The 20,606-nt window shown below is 49.5% G+C and overlaps 1 protein-coding gene and 1 long non-coding RNA gene across 3 annotated transcripts in view; both read left to right on the top strand.

The window, feature by feature from the left end:
- Window positions 1-20,606, top strand: part of LOC146201608 (uncharacterized) — a 229,453-nt gene that overhangs the window by 75,906 nt on the left and 132,941 nt on the right. The window lies entirely within an intron of this gene.
- LOC146201613 (uncharacterized) lies at window positions 6,028-20,579 on the top strand. 2 transcript variants are annotated; one of them, XR_014701681.1, is made up of 4 exons: window positions 6,028-6,232; window positions 6,936-7,043; window positions 12,031-12,099; window positions 20,375-20,579. It is a non-coding gene; the product is annotated as an uncharacterized LOC146201613 (long non-coding RNA). The 2 variants fall into 2 exon arrangements; XR_014701682.1 differs by lacking the exon at window positions 12,031-12,099.

Genomic DNA, 20,606 nt, shown 5'->3' with positions numbered 1-20,606 from the left:
ATGGTGGTGGTGGTGGTGACAAACGTTTATTGAATCAAAAAGGGGTAGATGTATGCATCGGCCGGATCTATGAACATCCAGCCCTTACAGATACTGGGTGGGGTCCCTAGTACGGGACCCCAGTGGCGTCGGCCGCTGCCCGGGCGCGCTCGACCAAGGCCTTTTGGGCCTGCAGGTCATAGCAGCCGAGCAGGGTCGCCTCCCAGTCCTCCCGAGTGGGGTTGGGGTGAGGAGGAATAGCTGGGTTGGATGGGCAAGCCCACACCATGTGGTAGATGTCCGAAGACTTCTCCGCACAGTGCGGACAACTGCCCGTGAAGGAGGGATTAAAATGTTTTAGTGCTGCCGGGCACAGCAGAGTGTTGGTATAAAGACGGAGTAGAAGCCGCTCCTCCGTCTTAGATAGACCTTTACTTGGGCGAGGGTAAAGGCTATGACAAGATTGATAATAAAGAACAATGTCTTTAAAAGAATACGCGGGTTCGAATTCGAAATCCTGATCTAGGGGGTCGAGATGGGAAGCCCGGAAAGAGAGCGCGCGGGCGGCGGCGTCGGCTGCCTCATTCCCCTCGAGACCCATATGAGCAGGAGCCCATACTATTTTCCGGTAAGCGGGGTCCCCGGTGTAGGTGCAATTTTGAAGTAGTCGGTAGGCTAGGTATGGCGCCCAGCCTTGCTCGACGTTCCGACAGGCCCCTCGCGAGTCGGAGATAATTGTTTTAGAATCAGTGTGGGTAGCTGCCAGCGCAATGGCGACCTCCTCCGCGTGGGTTATGTCATGGGCGCGAAATGTAAGCCCGTTAACCGTTTTAGACTGGTGGACCACTGCGGCCGTGTACCATCCCCCATGGTGGGGGCCGGAGGCGTCCACGTAGTAAATGCCGGGTTTCGACCCATAATGGCGGCCCAGGGCTTCCGCCCGCGCCAGGCGCCGGCCATTGTGGTCTTCACGTGTCATGTTTTTAGGAACAGGGCGTACGTGGAGGGCGCATCTCCACTCGAAAGGGAGGCGTACACGATCTTCCATAAGGGTGGTATGTTGGATGTGTAGCCGGGCAAGGAGGCGGCGACCCGACAGTGTCTTAGAAAGACGTGTGTATTGGTTGGTTAAGTGAGCCTCTCGGATTTCCCGGAACGTATTCACCATGCCCAGGCCCAGTAGACGCTGGTTGGAGGTGTTCACGGGGAGATCGAGGGCTCTCTTAAAAATTTTGCGCAGGACGACTTCGAGTGCATCCTCGTCTTGTTTCCGAAGGTGGAGGTAAGGAGTCGAATACAAGATTCGACTGGTCACGAATGCATGCGCCAGCCGCAAGGCGTCTTTGCACCGCAACCCCCCACGTTTGTTAGAAACCCGGCGGACCATGCGGCCCACCTGGTCCCGCACCTTACGGAGTTTCGCCAAGGTAGTGTCCGACCGTCTATGTTGATGAATAAAGAGCCCCAGTACCCGGACTTCTGTGCGTTCAGGAATTGATCCTGTCTCTAAAAAGAGCTCAATTTTGGCCGTACACTTTGGTGAGGGGCGTATGTGTACAAATTCAGATTTTTGAGGGGAGCATTGAAGGCCGCAGCGGCGAGCACAACGGTCCACTATGGTTGCCGCTTGCTGCAGGTTGGCCTCAATATCTCCAAGAGAACCTTGCGTGGCCCACAGGGTGATGTCATCGGCATACAGCACATGCTGCACACCAGCGACAGCACCCAACTGGGCCGGCAGGTGCATCATAGCCAGATTGAATAAGAGACAGCACTGCACCCTGTGGTGTTCCTCTGGTTCCAAGTTGGAACGGGCCATGTTCGGTGTCCTGGATTTTAATATAGGATTGGCGATCTGTCATAAATTGCCGAATGTATCTGAACGCGTTGCGTCCGCAACCGGTTTGTGAAAGATGAGTGAGTATTACCTCATGAGTAACATTGTCGAAGGCTCCTTTCAAGTCTAAGGCGAGTATGACCCTGTCGTTGTGAGGGCATTCGACCGGGTCAAGAACGTCCCGATTAAGTTGTAGCAAAACATCCTGTGCGGACCTGTACGGGCGAAATCCGAACATGGAGTCTGCGAAGATGTGTTGATTTTCCATGAACTCGGACAACCTGTCACGCACCATCGTCTCCATTAGTTTGCCCGCACATGAGGTTAGAGAGATGGGTCGAAGGTTGTCCGTGTTGATAGCCTTGCCAGCTTTTGGAATGAAAGTGACCAGAGCAGTCTTCCAATCGATGGGGAGTGGCGCGTCCCCAAGCCAAACTGAATTGATGTAATCCAGTAAGGATTGGTAGGCCAGGTCGGGTAAGTTAGCTAGTAATTTGACTGTAATTTTGTCCCGACCCGGGGCTGTGCCACGTTTCATTTTCGCCAGGGCCGCCCGCAGATCGTGGAGCTGGAACGGCTGATCCAGCTCAGCGTTCTCCGAACCTGCATAAGAGTGCGCCGGTCCGCGGGGGTCCTGGGTAGTGCACAAGTATTGGTCCCGCAACTTGTGCGCTAGCTGAGTTGTGTTGCCCTGAAAGCTGTGTATGGCACGTTGTAAATGTTTCTGAGTTTCTGTGTGTGTCTGCGTTGGGTCGATAAGAGCGCGGAAGAGCCGCCAGGTGTTCCTGCTGGACATCTCCCGCGCCGCCGTGTTGCAACGATCCACCCAGTTGGCGTCTGCGAGCTGGGCCGCATACTCGGCCGCCTGCTGGGTGAGCTCGGAAATTCGAGCCTTAAGTTTACGGTTATGGTTTTGTCGGCGCCACCGGCGGACAAGGCAATGCCGCGCTTCCCAGAGGTGGAGGAGGTAGTTATCCACGTCTGATACCGCCTCGGAAAGCTGAATTTTAGTTTCGGTAGAGCGAAGGCTGACTGGTAGCCTTGCTCGAGTATAGATGTAGCTGTGTTGTAATTTTTCCTAAATTTGGACCAGTCTGGGAGTCGAGCCTGTGTTGTGGGTTTTGCTAATGGTCTGGTCCGAATTGTAGTGTTTAGTATACAGTGGTCGCTACCGAGTGTTTCCTCAGTGTTGACCCAGTCAGCATACTGAATGTTGCGGGTAAAGGTTAAATCCGGACACGTATCCCGAGTCACGGAGTTACCTATACGTGTTGGGTGGACGGGGTCTGTGTGAAGAGTGAGGCCCAACGTAGACGCAAGCTCCGCCAACTTGCGTCCCCGTTTCTCTTCACGGCGGTACCCCCAGCCTCGACTGGGGGCGTTAAAATCGCCCACAATCAAGAGGGGGTCCCGACCCGCAGCTTTCAGCGCACGGCTGAAAAGGTCCGAGAATGATACATTCGGCAATTTAGGTGGGCAGTAGACATTTAGAATGTGCAGTGGTGGGTCCTGCTTGCGGAGGGGGAGGAGAGTCACCATTACATGGGAATAGCCAAGTTGAAGGTTCAAGTCGACCATATTTGCTGTGTAATTTTTATGAATGCATAGACAAGACGAGGGGTCCTGCTGAAACGTCGTATAGTTTGTTAGGGTGGCGCCTCTTCCTGGCTCCTGAAGGGCCACCACGGCGGGCATATGCTCGAAAGTTGAGAGGAAAAGCCGAAGGTCGGCCCGCTTAGTGCGAGACCGTAGCCCTCGGCAATTCCATTGAGTTACAGTGATGGGGGAGGCCAATTTAGATAAGGGGGAACGCTTACACCGAGGTTGTCCCGCCATGTTCAGGTTTTGGGGTTAGAGGAGGGAAGGTAGATGCCCCGGAGCCATCAACCCGGGGCTGAATATCGGCTCCTGGGAGGGGGCAGCTATCTTCCTCATTTTCGATGTCAATTTCTCGAAGCGAAAATTTTGAGGGCCGGCTGGATACGTTTTTGAGAGAAGCGGCCCGGCGAGACGTGCGGGGGAGATTCGCGACATGTTGAGCGATCATGGTAGGAAGGGCCTCCATGACTTTGGCAATGATACGCTCCATTGCCGTCCCGATAAGGGTCTCGAATTTGGCGTTAAGGCGGGCCTCAAGAATGGCCACGGAGGAGTCCGAGGTCACCGGTGCCGCCGCATCGCTCTCCATGGCTTCTGCTTGGGGGGCAGGTTGTGGGGGAGGAGCAGTTTTAGTTTCTAGGGCTTCAATTTTGGCAAGTAGCATCTCGTTTTGGACCCGGAGAGAAGCTACCAAGTTATGAAGCTCGGCGTCGGCCGCCGAGCGAGCGTGAGGAGAAGGGGGGTGGGAGGAGGAGGCAACCCTACCCGAGCCGCTCACAGCTGTTTTCCTTTTTTGACCGCATTTGCCCAGGCACCGCTTTCGCCTTGTTTGAGTTGGGAGTGGGCTTGCTTCCCCGATCCGCCGTGTGGGGGCGGTGGTGGCGCTTGGTCGCCTTTGATGTCCAGCCCGCTTGAAGGCGCTTGCTTCTTGGAATTGGTGGCGTCACCGCCGGTGACGTGATCCTGTTGACGTGGCTTCTTGCCCGTTGCGCCAGTTTTGCCGCCCTTTTGGGCAGTCGTATTGGTGTCGAGGCGGTACTTGGCGGTACAGTCTCTGGAGTTTGTGGCATGGCCGCCACCACAAACAGCACATTTCAGCTTACACTCATGAGGGGCCCGCACTCCCTCGACGAAAGGAGCCTGTAGTCCACACAGGCCACACTTATCTTGAAATGGATTTGGGCATGTGTCTGCCCTGTGGCCCACGGTGCCACACACACCGCAGGCTGGGATAGTGCGCAGGTAGGGCTGCACTTGGACAATTTCTGAGTTGTAGGTCACCGTCCGTGGCTTCACTTTTCCGGCAAAAGTAAGACGAGCCTTATTGGAGGTTCCAAATTTGCGAATTTCCAAGATAGTGCCATGCCTCCACTGGACACCATCTTTCAGGGTTTCCGCTGTTTCGTGATTTGCCACAGTGATGACGCCGTAGCAAATTTCTTCGCCATTTTGCTTGAGATTGCCTCGCAGTGGCACATCTCCTTGAGCTGATTTGATCGCGAAATCACCAAGCAGACGGTCCGCCGCGTATTCGTTTTTGGTGCTCGCAATGAGTAGATTTTGCTCGCGAGAAACGACGAAGCTGAGTTCGGACGCCATTTGCACGCCGAGATAGGCACGCAAGGCTAAGCCCAGCTCACCACATTGGAAGACAGTCCCGATGGCCACAGCGGTTCGGGGCTTGATGATCACGACGAAATCGTCGGGGCGGAATTTGTGGAGATGTCTGGGCCTCCACGATGACTTGGGTTGGCGATCCTTGGCCGTGTGCGAGACGCGGTCGTGCTGAGGTGGGGTTGACTTGCCGGATGTCAACCTGGCGTCTGCCGTCATCTTGGCTTTCCGGCGCTGAGAGCGGCTCTCAACGAGACGGAGGAGATTTGAGTCCCGGAGCTGGTCCGATGGTGCCGAATTGGGTTCCCCGGCTTGAGGAACTGTCGACCAGGTCATGGCGTCCGGGTCGTACGTAGCCGCGTTGAGGCAGGGCGTTCGCCATGTTGATGCGGAGAGTGGCTTCCTTCCCGCCACACGCCGGCGCAGCCGTTAGGCTTAGCGGCGGCGCCATCGAGCGCGAGTGAAAGTCCGCTCTAAAGTGGTGAAAAATTTGCCCACCGGGATTGAAGTGGTGTCCCTGTGTGCCGGGTAACTTGCTGCGTCCGATGGATGCCAAATTTGCGGGGTTTCACGAATTGGTCCGTGGCTCTTGTCAAAAACTGACGGAGCCGAGGTGCCACGCGTGCATACGTGCGCGACGCAAGGTAGCGTTCCGATCCATGGTGACCGACACGCGAACCACCGCAAACACGAAGGGGAAGAAATCGGAGCACTACCGGAAGTAAACAAACCGAGAGTCGGTGGCGTCACTTCGTGACGCATTATGGGCGGGGCGTCGGCCCGGACATTTGCTTTTTTTTTGGCCGGCGCATCGGCGTGTATGAGTTGAGGGCTACAGTGACGGGAGAGGAGGAGCGTCATTTTTAATATGGAATATCTGCGCTATTAAAGATGTTAGCCTAAATTTTTTTTGCGCTTTGCTGACTAGTGAAGGCACGCCGACCGCCCGTGCGCCTTTCTTAAGCACGGCTTCAAGCTTTTCATGGGGGCGCCGTCTGCTGCGACCCGGTTGCAGCAGCGAAATGCTTCCTGCAACCGGGTTGCAGGAGCAAAATGCTTGCTGCAACCCATGACGTCTTATCCGGTTTAAGAAAAACGTCACGTCCGGCTATTGTTTTGTGGGTAGGTGGTTGTTTTTAGTAGCAGAATGGCTGGTCGTCGGAGCCGTGGGAGCTGCGTCGCCGTGGGCTCTCGTGTTGTACGGTACGTAAGCAATTATTTCTATTTTTTAGATATTTCAGTATGCATGTATTGAGTCATTGCCCGCTGTCTGGGTCTCTACATTTAGTTTTCAACTTCCCTGCTCCCGAATGTTCTGTTGACGACCATTGAGCCTGCTTGGCCGGCAGTGGGCCCGAACGGCCCAAAGGTGTATCATAGAAAGTTTCAATCGAAAGCTCAGCGTAGTTCGACAACAAGGAACATGCGATTAAATACCGTTTATTAGGCCAACCGCACGAAAGTCTCAGTCATGTAAAACACGCCTGACTACCAGTCTTGCGTGCGCCTAAAAAGGGCGGGAAACTTGGGTGAGCTTTCCTCCGCGGTCTGGGTGAATATTTAATGATTGTAACGTCTTTGAGCTGATGGAGGGACTTAAGGAGATACTAGGACATGACAAAACAACGCGTAGAAGCAGGAAAGGCGAGGATCACACAGGCCTGTGTGGGAAGCTTTTGTTTCGGTGCACCACGACGTACTAACCATTTGTGCGACGTGGCCCTCATTGTAATGACGCGGTGTAGAATAATGATTTCATGCCTCATTTTATGACTGCGTACTGTCAAGTGTATGCAGGGCCACTTTCTAATTACGGTGAGGTAAGCGATTTCGCCTTGTACTTGTCTTAATTTCTTCTGTGTGTGTAAACATCGCTTATAAGCTGACGTCTAATATTTGTACGCAGGGACCTTCCTGATATGTGTTGTGGAGTCTAGCATGGGCTTGCTAGTTGCTGAGGCTGAACAAATGGGACTATGAAAGGCGGAGGCAGCATATGCTCCAACGCCACAAGGTGAGCCCTGTACTTAATTTCAAAACAATTGCTGTGCCACCGGGACTAGTCATTTGTTTTAACTTTTACATGGGGAACATGGCACAGGTCACCAGTTTGCATAGAGTGCATGAAGGAATCGAATAAGCAAGCATCCCTGCAGCTTCCTGCAGCTGCGGTGTCCAGCTTGTAGTTCGCAGCCGTTCTTTCTCAGCTGCAATTAATGCATCGCAAGAAGTGTGCAATGTAACAGTTGATTCAGACTAAGAAAACCAGACTAGCTCTAAAAACAAACAAATGTTTGCACGAGATGGAAGATCAAACCACGCTATATTGTCTTCTCAATTCGCTGTGAGAAACTAGCAAAGCTGCCTTCTTTAACGAATGGTATTCCTACACAGATTGGTTGTGTCGCTTCTTTGTGCGTGTGACAAAGTTTCTGCAAGAACTTTATTTATTTATTTATTTATTTATTTGGTTACTATCAGGGCTGTTGAGCAGCTAAAAACAGTGACAGCTTCTCCGGGCACCGATATGCCTACCAGCCGATTGTGGCAGGGTTGCTTCATATTGCGGTGTCCAGCTTGTAGTTCGCAGCCGTTCTTTCTCAGCTGCAATTAATGCATCGCAAGAAGTGTGCAATGTAACAGTTGATTCAGACTAAGAAAACCAGACTAGCTCCAAAAGCAAACAAATGTTTGCACGAGATGGAAGATCAAACCATATGTCGAAGCAGCCTAGCAAATGAGGCTCACTGTAGCAGCAAGAATTGTGAGCACGCCCTCGCACTCACTTGCTTTGTCATCTCCTGCATCTTCTGGCGCAGCAGCGCCGGGCAGTCTCTTTCCGCTCATCAGAGATGATCCTTTTATGCCAGGGGTCTTGGAGCACGGCCAGCGAGGCTGCGTGATGCAGTCTGCCCAGCTCAACTTTTAGCCGACGTTTTGAAAGCATTACCACCAGCCCTAATTTCGAACTAAAATAAGCTCAGACTTAGTACCCAGTTAGTACGCATTCATTTTTGATAAGGAGTTGACCACTTAATCTGCATGAACTTTCATTTGACATCACTATGCCTTCAAAAGCAAGGAGCCAGACATCCTGCCTTTTCTTTTATTTCCAAGTGTGCTTTTTTTTTTCTTGCTGAGGATTATAAGTGTGGTATTTATTAACAGGTATGTCAATTCAGTACCTCTCTCCGAGTGATCCTGAAACTGCTTTTGTCCTGCATTCAAGCGGAAAGGAGCACACGTTGCTTTTCTTTTGCAATAATGGAAGGGCTTGGTCTGGAAAAAAGAAGTTTTGCTTATTTTTGTTCATTTTATCGTTATTTATTGTACTATGTTTCCTGTTGTTTTGTTTTCTGGTTCCTGGGTCATGAGAGAAAAGGCTTTGTCAATGCGGCCCACATAGCAATATGAGTTTGAGACCGCTGCTCTATGCCCATAATGGCGTGGCTATCAATGGATATTTCATAATGAGTTTGTCTGAGGTAATTGTCAAGCAAAAAACTACCATATGCCACTGGTCGGCCCGGACCCACAACCTCCGCATCATGGTGTTAGAATAGAAGTGCGTAAGCGGGCTGCTCCGCACCAAACAGTAAGTGGCGATACCGATGCGCTGATTTCTGTAGGCTGCCGAGAGACTGTGTTGACTGTTGGTGGCCGCCGGTTCGCTGGTTGCCGCAAGGAATGGCAATCAGTTCTCAACTTTCGCTGACGCCCCCGCTCCACGCCTTTCTTCGATCATGGTGTATTCTAAGTTGTAATGTAATGTGGAAAAAATGTGCATTGTTCTCCACTGCGATACAGGCTACGTATTCTGCAATGAAAGATGTCAGCTTTTTTCAGTGCGAAAAGATGTCGAACAGCTTCAGCTATGGCGGCCGGCATACCAAGATAGGACCGAGCTATACAGTCACTGTTTGTGAGGGGCATTTGGAGCCCAGGTTTGTGTCCAAAACATGAATGACAGAGTTAAATGGGCATGTGCTACAAAGCGTTGCTCGTTGCTAGCAAAGGAAGCTGTCCCCATGATATTCTTTGCCGGCCTTGCCTACCTTTCAGACTCGGAAAAGTAGAAAGCGACCCACTGAAAGGCAGCCGCAGGAACCGAAAAAATAGAAGATCGTCAAACCTTGCGTAGAAGTGTGAGGTGAAGGTAGCACGTGCTTCACACGACACTGCGTGGGCATGGGCCGGCCCAAAAGCCGGGTGCGGCTCAGCCCACGGGTCGTCTGGGCCGACTCATGAGCATTTTTGCTGGACCCGGGGTGGACTTAAACGTGCGGGCCCGAGCCAGATTCGGGCTTGTACACAGTGAGCCGATGTCCGATTTATAGTCACTTTGTTAGAGTAAAATACACATCCGCGGCGTCGCAGCAACGAAACGGATGAAATAACTATGGTACGCTCCGAGAAAAAGGTTTAGTCTTCAAAGCTTATTTATTTACTTATTACGGCACCGCGGTGGCTTAGTCATTAAAGCTCTCGAGTACTGAGCTGGGATACCCTAGTCTGATCCTAATTGGGAGACAGCATTTCGGTCGGAGCTGAAAGCATGGCAGGCATATGCTTATAGATGACAGTTTCATTGAGGAACCCCATGTGACCGAAGTGATCCGAACGCCTGTGCTACAGCATCCTCATAACTTGAGCCGGTTGGGGACCATTACTCCAGGCATAGCTCTTTTGTTTTTTTGATGTCATGTACACTTTCTTTCTTTCTTTCTTTTTTTTTCGTTGAGAAAATTCAAAACCAAACGTAGGTATGGTTTTCAATTTTAGCTGTTGATTGGAACGTCTCATAACAGAAATAGCCGCAAAGGCTTGATAGAGTTTAGAAATCTCCTTGACGTTGAAATAAGATAAATCTTGAATGAGCAATGTTTAAATGAGTCAATTAATGTCGTAAACAATTAGACGTGCGCCGGCCACATTGAACGATTCAAACGAATATATGAAATTACTCCCCTCTGTGACTGAAGAGCAGCAGTCAGACACCGCTCTTGCATGTTTTAAAGCGTAAAATGCCATGTGCAGGTTACTCTAGCGTGGTGCCGCGTGGCATTCGCCTAATAAATTAGAGTAGCGCTGGATGAGGCTGTTTAAGCTATCAGCGACCACAGACAGTCTGGTCTGCGATAAGGTCCTTCCGCATATGATCAGTTTTGTATACCACTGGAGACTAGGAACTGGAAACCTCATACAAACCACTGGGAAGGGCCAACGTCTGAACGCTTTATGAGGTTTGGCCTTTCCAAGGTTGCTGTTCAACACTCGGGACGCCTCAACCACAGATACAGTCTTGCTGCCGCAACGGCACCATCTTTCTCGAAAGGGGAAATTGGAGGCGGGGGGGACCTTCTACATGCAGAATTAGCGAAGAGCATTGCAGCCAGAACACATGCCGGCCCTGGCGGCGGTGCGATAAATATAGCTATTATATAACAGCGCCTCTCGCACACCACGGGGCGGGCACGCCGCCTGAGCTTCTTGTCTTCTACCACCGTCGCCTCCAGTTCACAGATACATTAATTCGGGAAGAGTATTGGCTTTAGCTTACTTTGACGGAGGTGGTACCTACGCTTGACTAACGGCCGTTTTGGCATGGCGTGAAGACTACATACGCATGCAATTGGCTACCTTGCGTTTCGAGATTTTAATGTTATATTTTGCTGCACGCGGTGTCTAAATATTAAAGCCTCCTCACAAGAAGTCCGATTACTTTCTTCGTTTTTTATTATTATTATTATTATTTTTTTCGGGGCCCCCTTGAAAGTTTAGACTTGGTGGGGAAGGAGGAAGCCGCTGTGGCAGTGTAAAGGGCAGCACACGAGAAGCTCACTGACTGCCGGCGTCTCACAGTCTGGCACACACCTGCGTCGATCGGCGTCTGTCTGCGTCCCATTGTCGGGGGCACTCCCGCGTCGAACCATGTCGAATGCGCCACTGCGCACCGTCGGCAAGACTAATTGGAGAAGCGTAGTGTAGATGGCTAGCGAGGATTTGGTCTGGGCCACACCGTGTGCGTCGCAAGGGCCATTGCGCGCTGTCGGCCAGACGAAGGGGATGACCGCGTGGCCGGCTTGAGGGTACTGACCCAGGCGGGAAGACGCCGGGATTCACTTGAACCTTTTTGTTTCCCGATGGCCCGACTTGGGCTGCTGTCGCCGTCTGGCCAAACACCCCGCGTTCCTTTCCGGTGGGGAATTCTTGTCACGATAGTTGAAAGCGGCAGCTCTCGCGTTTGTCTCGTTGTCGCCATGCTTAACAGGGGACATGGCTCTTAAAGCTATTTTTCCTACGTTTTTCAACAAATTTGATAAAACCTGGTATTCTGATTTAGTTTCTTGCACTGATTTCAAATGTATAATTATGTTTCCAATTGGCCAATTAGTTCAAAAGATAAAATGAAATTGTTCATAATTTGCGGGAACAATGAAAAAATAACCGCACTACAAAAAATTCACATGAACACTTTGCTAGGTACTAGAAAGCATAACAAATACAATGTTACGCGCACTTTTGTATAACAAATATTAGCGATGTTATAGCAGTTTAAAATTCACTGCTCCAAATGTGAGTGCCTTCCTGCCTGATTTAGAGCAAAATTGAAAACTTTGAACTGCTATAACATCGCTAATATTTGTTAAAAAAATACAAATGCTCCTAACATTGTATTCATTATGCTTTCTAGTACCTAGCAAAGTGTCCATGTGAATTTTTTTGTAGTGCTGTTATTTTTTCATTGTTTCTGCAAATTATGAACAATTAATTTCATTATCTCTTGAACTAATTGGCCAGTTGGAAAAATGGTTGCATGTTTGAAATCGGTGCAAGAAACTGAATCAGAATGCCAGGTTTTATCAAATTTGGTCAAAAATTGGAAAATAATTTTAAAAGCCATGTCCCCCCTTAAGCAGAAGCGAAATGCAATACATCTGACATATTTCGTGGTGTGTTTGGAGACTGTAAACGGCCTAAACTAATACATTCTTTTTCAGCTAATTTCTAACAGTCTAGAGTTATCATGGGAAGACGAAAGAGTCACACTGGCCGTACTGCCCGAATCCGTGAGTCTCACTGCCTGTCGGAGGTTGGGCACACTACGAGCAGTGGCGTGCCGCGTCGTTCATACACAACCCTTCGGACACCACGCTCCACATCATGTTCTACTTGGCACATGCTGTATTTCATTTAAACCAGCCAAAAGACGAGACAGAGAATAAAAGCGAACGAGATGAGGCTGGCTTCTGTGTCTCGTCTTTTGGCTGGTTTAAAATGAATGATTACCAACTCGCCCAGTCGTTAACCTTGTTGCTGTATTTACAGGGCATTCCCACCTCTGCTGCTGTAGTTTAGTTTAGCACTGATGAATGCTGTCTATGTTGGGATACATGCAACATAAATAGCTTGAAAGTAAAAGATTGCACAGCCATTATTGTAGCTAGTTTGTAAAGCATGGGATGCATAATGTGGAGGTCTCGGACCTCAACGGTGGCATGTTTCTTGTTTTTGTTTTGTTTTCCTAGTTTGCAATGAGTTATTTCTCATTTGAGAGTAGATACACTGCTAACTGCCATTCATCACCAATGCAGATTTTGTTTTTATTAGTTAATTATATGCTTTCCTCAATTTTTTCCTTTTCTGCTAAATAGAAGAACATGAGCCTCTCATAGCCTGTGTTGCTTTGGGACATTAAATCCTATAAGCCAGACCAGCATGAGCCTCGTTTCTGGCAGTCGTAGATCTATTTCATTGAACCTCTTTGTTAATAATAAGCTTGTCAAACATACGTCAGACAAAAACATACAGTATTATGGGTGTGACACCATGAAGGTGTCAGTCATTAGTAATGTCACAAGTGTTGGGCAGGCATGGAGGGCCCATCATCCATCATCCATCACATCATCCATCATTAACATGTTAAAATTAAGTAAGCTCCGGTGCCACTCAAGCGAAAATATGAGAAGCCACTGACAGAAAGCCATGGAGTAGGCATCTGAAGGAGGAAAGGGCTATCCTTGAATGCAGTCTATCCTTACTGAAGGGATTACAGACCAGTGCCTTGCAAATTTTATCAGAACAGGCATGGATAAAAAAAATTATATTGTGAGCTCTCCACGGATCTTCTTTCATTTGTACATACCATGATCTTCTTCTTCCTCTTCTACATACCATCATCATCGTCCCGCGGCGCCGGCTCTGGCGCGCGCTTGGGTTTTCTCCATCAGATTAAACGCTGACACGGCATACCTTGCCTTGCCTTCACGACCTTGCTGTCTGGACCTGGCCTTCTTTCACAAGTGGTGGAGGTGAAATTTGATCCCCTTGCTGCCTTGTGTCCTGCCTCTCGCTGGAGCTACGTTCCGGTCGCCGTTTAACAACTACCATCGTCATGTCAACCGAGAACAGTCCCGACCCGGCCGGACCCTCTACCTCGGCTACACCGTCGTCTCTGATGGTGCCCACACGACAACGCGACCCGCCGCTGTTCGCTGGTCGTCGCGACGAAGACGTCGATGACTGGCTTGACACTTATGAACGCTGCAGTGCCTACAACCGGTGGGATGATGCTTTGAAATTTTTGAACGTATCTTTCTACCTTATTGAGGTCGCCAGAAATTGGTTTATTAACCGCGAGCCCCACACCACAAACTGGCCCACTTTCAAGCAGCAGTTCCGACAGTACTTCGCCGACCCGGCTGTTCGGACGGAGATCGCAAGGAACAAGCTCGCCACCCGCAGTCAAGGTCCCGATGAGTCCTATGCGTCATACATAGAGGCCGTGCTGGCACTCTGTCGGCGTATTAGTCCCACCATGCCGGAATCTGAACGTGTACACCATGTCTTGAAGGGAATCAATTCAATGGCTTATACCACCCTAGTTGCCCAAAATCCATCAAGTGTTGATTCCATTATAACGACCTGCCAACGCCTCGACCAGCTACAGTCCTCCCGATTGCAGCCCGGCTTCACTACTGCCCCGACCTCTACTGACCTCGATCTACGAGCCATGATTCGAGCGATAATCCGCGAGGAGCTCCAAGCCCTCAGCCCTTTCTGCCGGCACGGGTGCGATCATTCGTCTCCTCCTTCTAACGACGCCGGCCTCCGCCACATCATTAAAGAAGAGTTGGCCACTATCAACCACCCTGTCACACCTGATCCTCCTGCACCTCGCCCAGCACCGACTTACGCTCACGTCGCTGCATCCCCTCCTCCTTTTGTTCCCCCACCCCAAGCACCACCCTACAACCTCGTCAACGCCATGACGACGGCTCAATCGACGCCACCCTATTACGCACCTTGGCGCCCCTCTCGCCCAGTGTGCTATTATTGCGGAATTCGAGGACATATATCTCGCTTTTGTCGCCGACGCATTCAGAACGAGCGATGTGGTTATGACGCCTTCGAGAGTGACATACCTGCATATTATCAGCGACGACCAATTCCCAACCAGCCTCGTCGATTCTCTCCACCACCGGTATCCTCGTCTGAACCAAGTGGGGCTCATGTATCCCGACGCCGGTCCCCTTCCCCATACCGCCGCTCTATTTCGCCACTTCGACCAGCAACAACTGTTCCTGTCCGTAATTCGGAAAACTAAGCGATGCAGTTTCCGGAGGAGAAACTGCACTTTGCGAACTTACAAAAAGTCCTCCTCATCGCCCGTACAATATGATATCCGTTTTAGCTGAAGGATTCCCGGTCGAAGCTTTGATTGACACAGGAGCTGCACTTCCTGTTATTCATGCTGATTTGTGCCACCGTTTGCGGAAAGTAACGACACCATATGATGGACCTGAACTTAGTGGAGCAAATGGCGTCCCTCTGCACCCTTCAGCAAAATGTACAGTTCGAGTTGTTATAGACGATGTCCGCCACCATGTGCAGTTTGCTGTGCTTTCACCGTGTGCGCATTTGATGATTTTAGGATGGGATTTTTTGTCAACCACTTCAGCGTTAATTTCTTGTGGCGACCGTGTCATCCATATGACAGACAGTGATTTTTCATCTGACATATCTGCACGGCATCATTTCCTCATTGCCGCAGCTGATACTGTATTGCCTCCACAGTGCGAAACACTTATTACCGTTGTTTCCGAACACATCAGTGACGGGGATGTACTCATCGCACCATCTCATCGTCATCTTGCACGTGGAATCGCCTTCCCATCAAGTCTTGTACGATTCCGCAGCAGCTCAGCAATAGTAGCTGCCACGAACACTTCCCGTGAATCCCTCGTGCTGACTAAAGGAACTTCCCTGCCATGCATAGTGGATGCTCACCCTATATCCATGATGGTGCTCACTGCCCCGCTACCTCCGCAACGTGATTCATCGAAAGTCTCTCTTTCCATGCTGTCGAAGACAATCAATCCGAACCTCATGCCACACCAACGACAAGAATTGCTGCAATTGCTTCAAGCCCACCAAGCCATTTTTGATGCCACTTCCCCACCACTGGGACGGACTAGTGTTGCACATCACCGCATCCTTACCGAAGGTAACTCAATTGTACGCCGACGACCTTATCGAGTTTCTCTCTCGGAAAGAAAAGTAATTGAAGAAAATGTCAATGACATGCTCCGTCGCGATATTATTCGTCCATCAACAAGCCCATGGTCCTCCCCAGTAGTATTAGTTAAAAACAAGGACGGATCGGTGCGATTTTGTGTTGATTATCGCGCACTCAACAAAATTACCCGCAAAGACGTCTACCCGATGCCGCGTATTGATGATGCCCTTGACTCTCTCCAAGGTGCCGAATATTTCTCGACATTGGACCTCCGCTCAGGTTATTGGCAAATACCTATGCATGAGGACGACAAAGAAAAAACCGCTTTCGCAACTCCCAATGGACTTTACGAGTTTAATGTTATGCCCTTCGGCCTTTGTAACGCACCCGCAACATTGGAAAGAATGATCGATACTGTACTTCGTGGTCTCAAATGGAGAACCTGTTTATGTTACTTGGATGACATTGTTATCTTTTCGTCAACTTTTACTGACCATCTCACGCGCCTGAATGAAGTCCTCACGTGTCTTGCTTCAGCGGGCCTTCAGCTCAACACCAAGAAGTGCCACTTTGCAGAGAAGGAAATTAAAATATTAGGACATCTGGTTAGCCATGACGGCATTCGCCCAGACCCTGAAAAAATAATCGCGGTCTTGAACTTTCCTCGTCCGCAACGGACTACAGATTTGCGCAGTTTCCTCGGCCTGGTGTCCTATTTCCGGCGATTTATAAAACATTTTGCAACTATTGCTGCGCCACTTCATGAACTACTTAAAGCGCGCAGCCCTTTCGTGTGGACTGAACAGTGCAACACTGCTTTTAATCACCTAAAGCACGCCCTCACATCAGATCCAGTTCTTGGCCACTTCAGCGACAGCGCTCCTACCATCCTGCACACTGATGCCAGTGGTCACGGTCTTGGCGCTGTACTTCTGCAGCGCGATGCAACTTCACGTGAGAAGGTGATTGCCTTCGCCAGTCGGACCATGACTCCAGCTGAGAAAAACTACACCATTACTGAGCAGGAATGTCTCGCCGTCGTCTGGGCTGTTCAAAAGTTTCGCCCTTACCTATATGGTCGGCATTTCACAGTTGTGACCGATCACCATGCTCTTTGCTGGTTATCTTCACTGAAAAATTTGACAGGCAGACTTGACCGCTGGATTCTACGCCTGCAAGAATACCATTTCGACGTCGTTTATAAATCAGGCCGCCAACACCAAGACGCCGACGCTCTTTCTCGCTGCCCGGTTTCGGAATCAGCCTGCTGTTTTTCTTCACAATGCATTTCCACCTCTGACCACAGCCGATCATCGCTTCCACCGACGCATATTACGGCAGTTTCTTTTGACGACTCTGAGAACAAGCACGCTCTCCGCTCACAGCTGATGCCTACTGTCGCCCCATCATCGACCGCCTTATCGGCGCTTCGAGCCCACCCAACGCTAGGCATTGCCGACAGCTTCGCAATTTCAAGCTTGAAGATGGCATACTACGCCGCTACGTGTATTATCCTGATAGAATTCGCTGGCTCCCAGTCGTACCGCGTGTGCTTCGCCCACGTATACTAGCGGCTTTCCACGATGACGCTACTGCAGGTCACCTTGGTTTCAACAAAACATACGACCGCGTAAAAAGACGATTCTTTTGGCCTGGCCTGTCTACCACCGTAGCTAAATACGCTGCTTCCTGCCACCTGTGCCAACGTCACAAGCGGCCGACTTCTTCCCCCGCTGGTCTTCTACAGCCCCTTCCCTGTCCCGCCACACCATTCGACGTAGTCGGCATCGACTTATAGGGTCCCCTACCTCTCTCCAATGGTGGTAACCATTGGATTATAACAGCTGTCGACCACCTTACACGCTATGCTGAGACGGCCCCTGTACCGACTGGTTCCGCTGAAGAGGTAGCTAATTTCTTTTTGCTGTCAATTGTATTGCGACATGGCGCTCCTCGGGTGCTTCTAAGTGACCGCGGGACGGCCTTCTTATCGACAGTCGTATCCGAAGTTCTTCGTGCGTCATCGACCCTCCATAAGACAACCTCAAGCTACCATCCCCAGACTAACGGTCTGACTGAGCGATTTCACCGCACCCTATCGGATATGCTATCCATGTACATCACACCGGATCATCGAAATTGAGATACTGTTCTACCATTCGTCACATTCGCCTATAATACTGCAGTACAGTGGACTACCGGTTACTCCCCATTTTTCCTCGTTTTCGGCCGTCCTCCCACTACAATCCTCGACACTTCCTTCTTCTCTACGCCCGATTACTCCTCATCATTACCAGCCCAGTTCTTATCCCGTGTGGCCAGATGCCGTCATCTTGCCCGCCTCAGCACAGAAGCGTGCCAGCAAGACCGCAAGAGTCGCTACGATTCGAAGCATCGCGTCGTCTCTTTTCGTCCTGGTGACGAAGTACTGCTCTATACACCACTGCGCACCCCTGGCCTTAGTGATAAATTTCAGAACCGCTATCTTGGTCTCTACAAGGTAATCAACCAAACTTCCCCAGTAAACTACCAAGTCACACCTGTTGATCCCCCAGCTGACCGACGCCACCGTGGAACTGATATTGTCCATGTATCTCGCTTGAAGCCGTTTGTGCGCCGCGGTACATCGGTTGGTTAGGAGCGGCCAGGCTGGCCGCTTCCGTTCCCCCCCCCCCCCCCCCGGGCAGATTGTGTGAGCTCTCCACGGATCTTCTTTCATTTGTACATACCATGATCTTCTTCCTCTTGTACATACCATCATCATCGTCCCGCGGCGCCGGCTCTGGCGCGCGCTTGGGTTTTCTCCATCAGATTAAACGCTGACACGGCATACCTTGCCTTGCCTTCACGACCTTGCCGTCTGGACCTGGCCTTCTTTCACAATATGCACAAGATAGAGAGTGGAAATGTGCTGCTTATTGATATGAACTCCGAACTAGTCTAGTGGTGCTTGAGCACATCATAGTGGTATAGTCCACATTTCTCAAGCTAAAAGAGTCATGTTTTTAGTCAAACTTATCGTTCGGGCATCAAGCATAGAAACAAGCATTGCATTTTCTGCTAGTTTGTTCCCAATTGGTGCTAAGGTCATTTGTGTTATTTTAAACATCTGTACATGTTTTGGCTGTTAGTCTTGTATTTTCACCAATGCATTGATCTTTGAATAAAAAGGAATCAAATAGGTTATTTTGGTATGTCAGGTATAAAAAATTCAGCTAATAAAATGTTTTGACTTTAGAAACGTGCTCCAAAACAATTTGAATGCTTCAAAACTCCCGTTTTATAGCTTCAAAGTGCTCGAGCCTGCTTCCACCTCTCCAAGTTGGTTTGTGGTTCAGGTCATTATTGACAATTCTGCATGACTGAATTGATGTCTTCAATTTGGAGTTTTTGAGAGGGTTGCATCCATTGGGAAGAATGAAAAATGCTGGCAGAAGATAAAGAACGCTGCATTATGAAAATTCCGATTGCTATTAAGCAACCATCTCATGAAAGCTTTTGGACTGGAGATACTCACACTGCTTGGGCTAGGCCAGTGCAGCACTTCATCTTACAGGAGCATATGCACCTAATTTTGGTCGCATTTTGCTTGTTAACGACATGCAAAACATTACTCTGTACAGATCATCACCTGGTTTTTATCTTCAACCGCTAAATAATTTATAATTGAATTTTTGTCTTCTCTGTTTCAGGGTGTCTATACTCCATTAACACACTGAATGTTAGTAGTGCTGCTACTGCACTTAAAATCAAGTGTTGGTCTCTGTTTGCAATATCTTTTAGCTGCTTTGAGAAGTATGATGCTCATGGACAGCCTCCTTAACAACATGAACTGGTGTATTTGTGATGAGGACCATATATCAAAGACAGCCAGAGGTTTTATGATGCTAGCATTGTAGCAACTGTTGTGGTGCTGTAGTTCGGTGAGGGATTTGGCCATCTTGTGGTTGTTGCCTGTTTGCTGTGGCCACCCTCAAAGTAAATAGCTATGGTCCTGTCACATAGTTTGAGAACTTTTTGTTACTTATGGAAATTACTGTTTGGCACAAAATGACTTATGGCTGCCATCATGTGCGTTATAGAGGGCGAGCGACTACATTTCGGTGGAACAGTTCCTCATTCTTTTTCACAGCCCATGGGAAGGATTTGGCAAGTTTAGAAAAATGAAATGTTCACAGCTGAGTCAGTCGCAATTCTGGAATCATGCTGTGTAGTCGACAAACGCTACAATCCGAGAGCAACGCATGTCGTCTAATGAACAGTGCAAGCGAAACTTCTTGGATGCAGCAGCAAATGAAAATGTGCACACATGGTTTTCAAGGTGTCTCAACGTTTATTTATATGCTTCACAACCTACGAAAGCCCACATGCTTGCGTTATACCAAAGCACAATCAGCTGTCTGTTCTGATGTCTGCAGCCAGTGTTGATAACTTCATATCAGTTCTTTACCACCTATGGTGTCCATTTCTGCTGTGCATGTGCACTGCAGTGGTACATTGTCACACGCATGCACAGAGCACTAGTACTGGCCTTACTTAGGGTAACCTTTTCGCTGTTTTGGCTTTTCTCATTCTTGAGCTATGCTACAGGGTGCACACTTTTCTTTTTGTCTGGTTCCTTTGACGAGTCATGAATTCAGCATTTGTGCTTCTTTCCTTTTTGAGGGCGTAGTGACCATATGCAAATCCACTATTAGAATATATGAGCTGCTGCATAGTCTGCAGTCCTGTTATCTTTTTATTTAAATTTGGTACGTCTCTGAGTTTCTCTGGGTGTTTTGTTATTGTTCTGAGCTTGCATTCTTTTGTTTTTCTCCCCATGACAGCCGATCCTGCACGTGACTGATACTAGTCGAGAGATCACAACAGCTGCCCACCTTTCAAAGCTTGGCATTCCCTGGCCCAAGTTGACTGCTCCCTGTGCTACTGGCTCAACAGTGTACTCACAAGTCTGCACTTCACTTACGAGCGTAATGGCAACACACACACGTTGGCCATAGCTTCTGTGTCAAAATAAAGTATTCCTACTTATGTGCCTTTTCATTCATTATAAACGCA

The sequence above is a fragment of the Amblyomma maculatum genome, chromosome 1 (genome assembly GCF_055883805.1).
Source record: "Amblyomma maculatum isolate TAMU_Amacu chromosome 1, ASM5588380v1, whole genome shotgun sequence".
Taxonomy (NCBI): domain Eukaryota; kingdom Metazoa; phylum Arthropoda; class Arachnida; order Ixodida; family Ixodidae; genus Amblyomma; species Amblyomma maculatum.
Note: the sequence above shows the minus strand (reverse complement) of the source record. Positions and strands in the feature narration are given on the sequence as shown.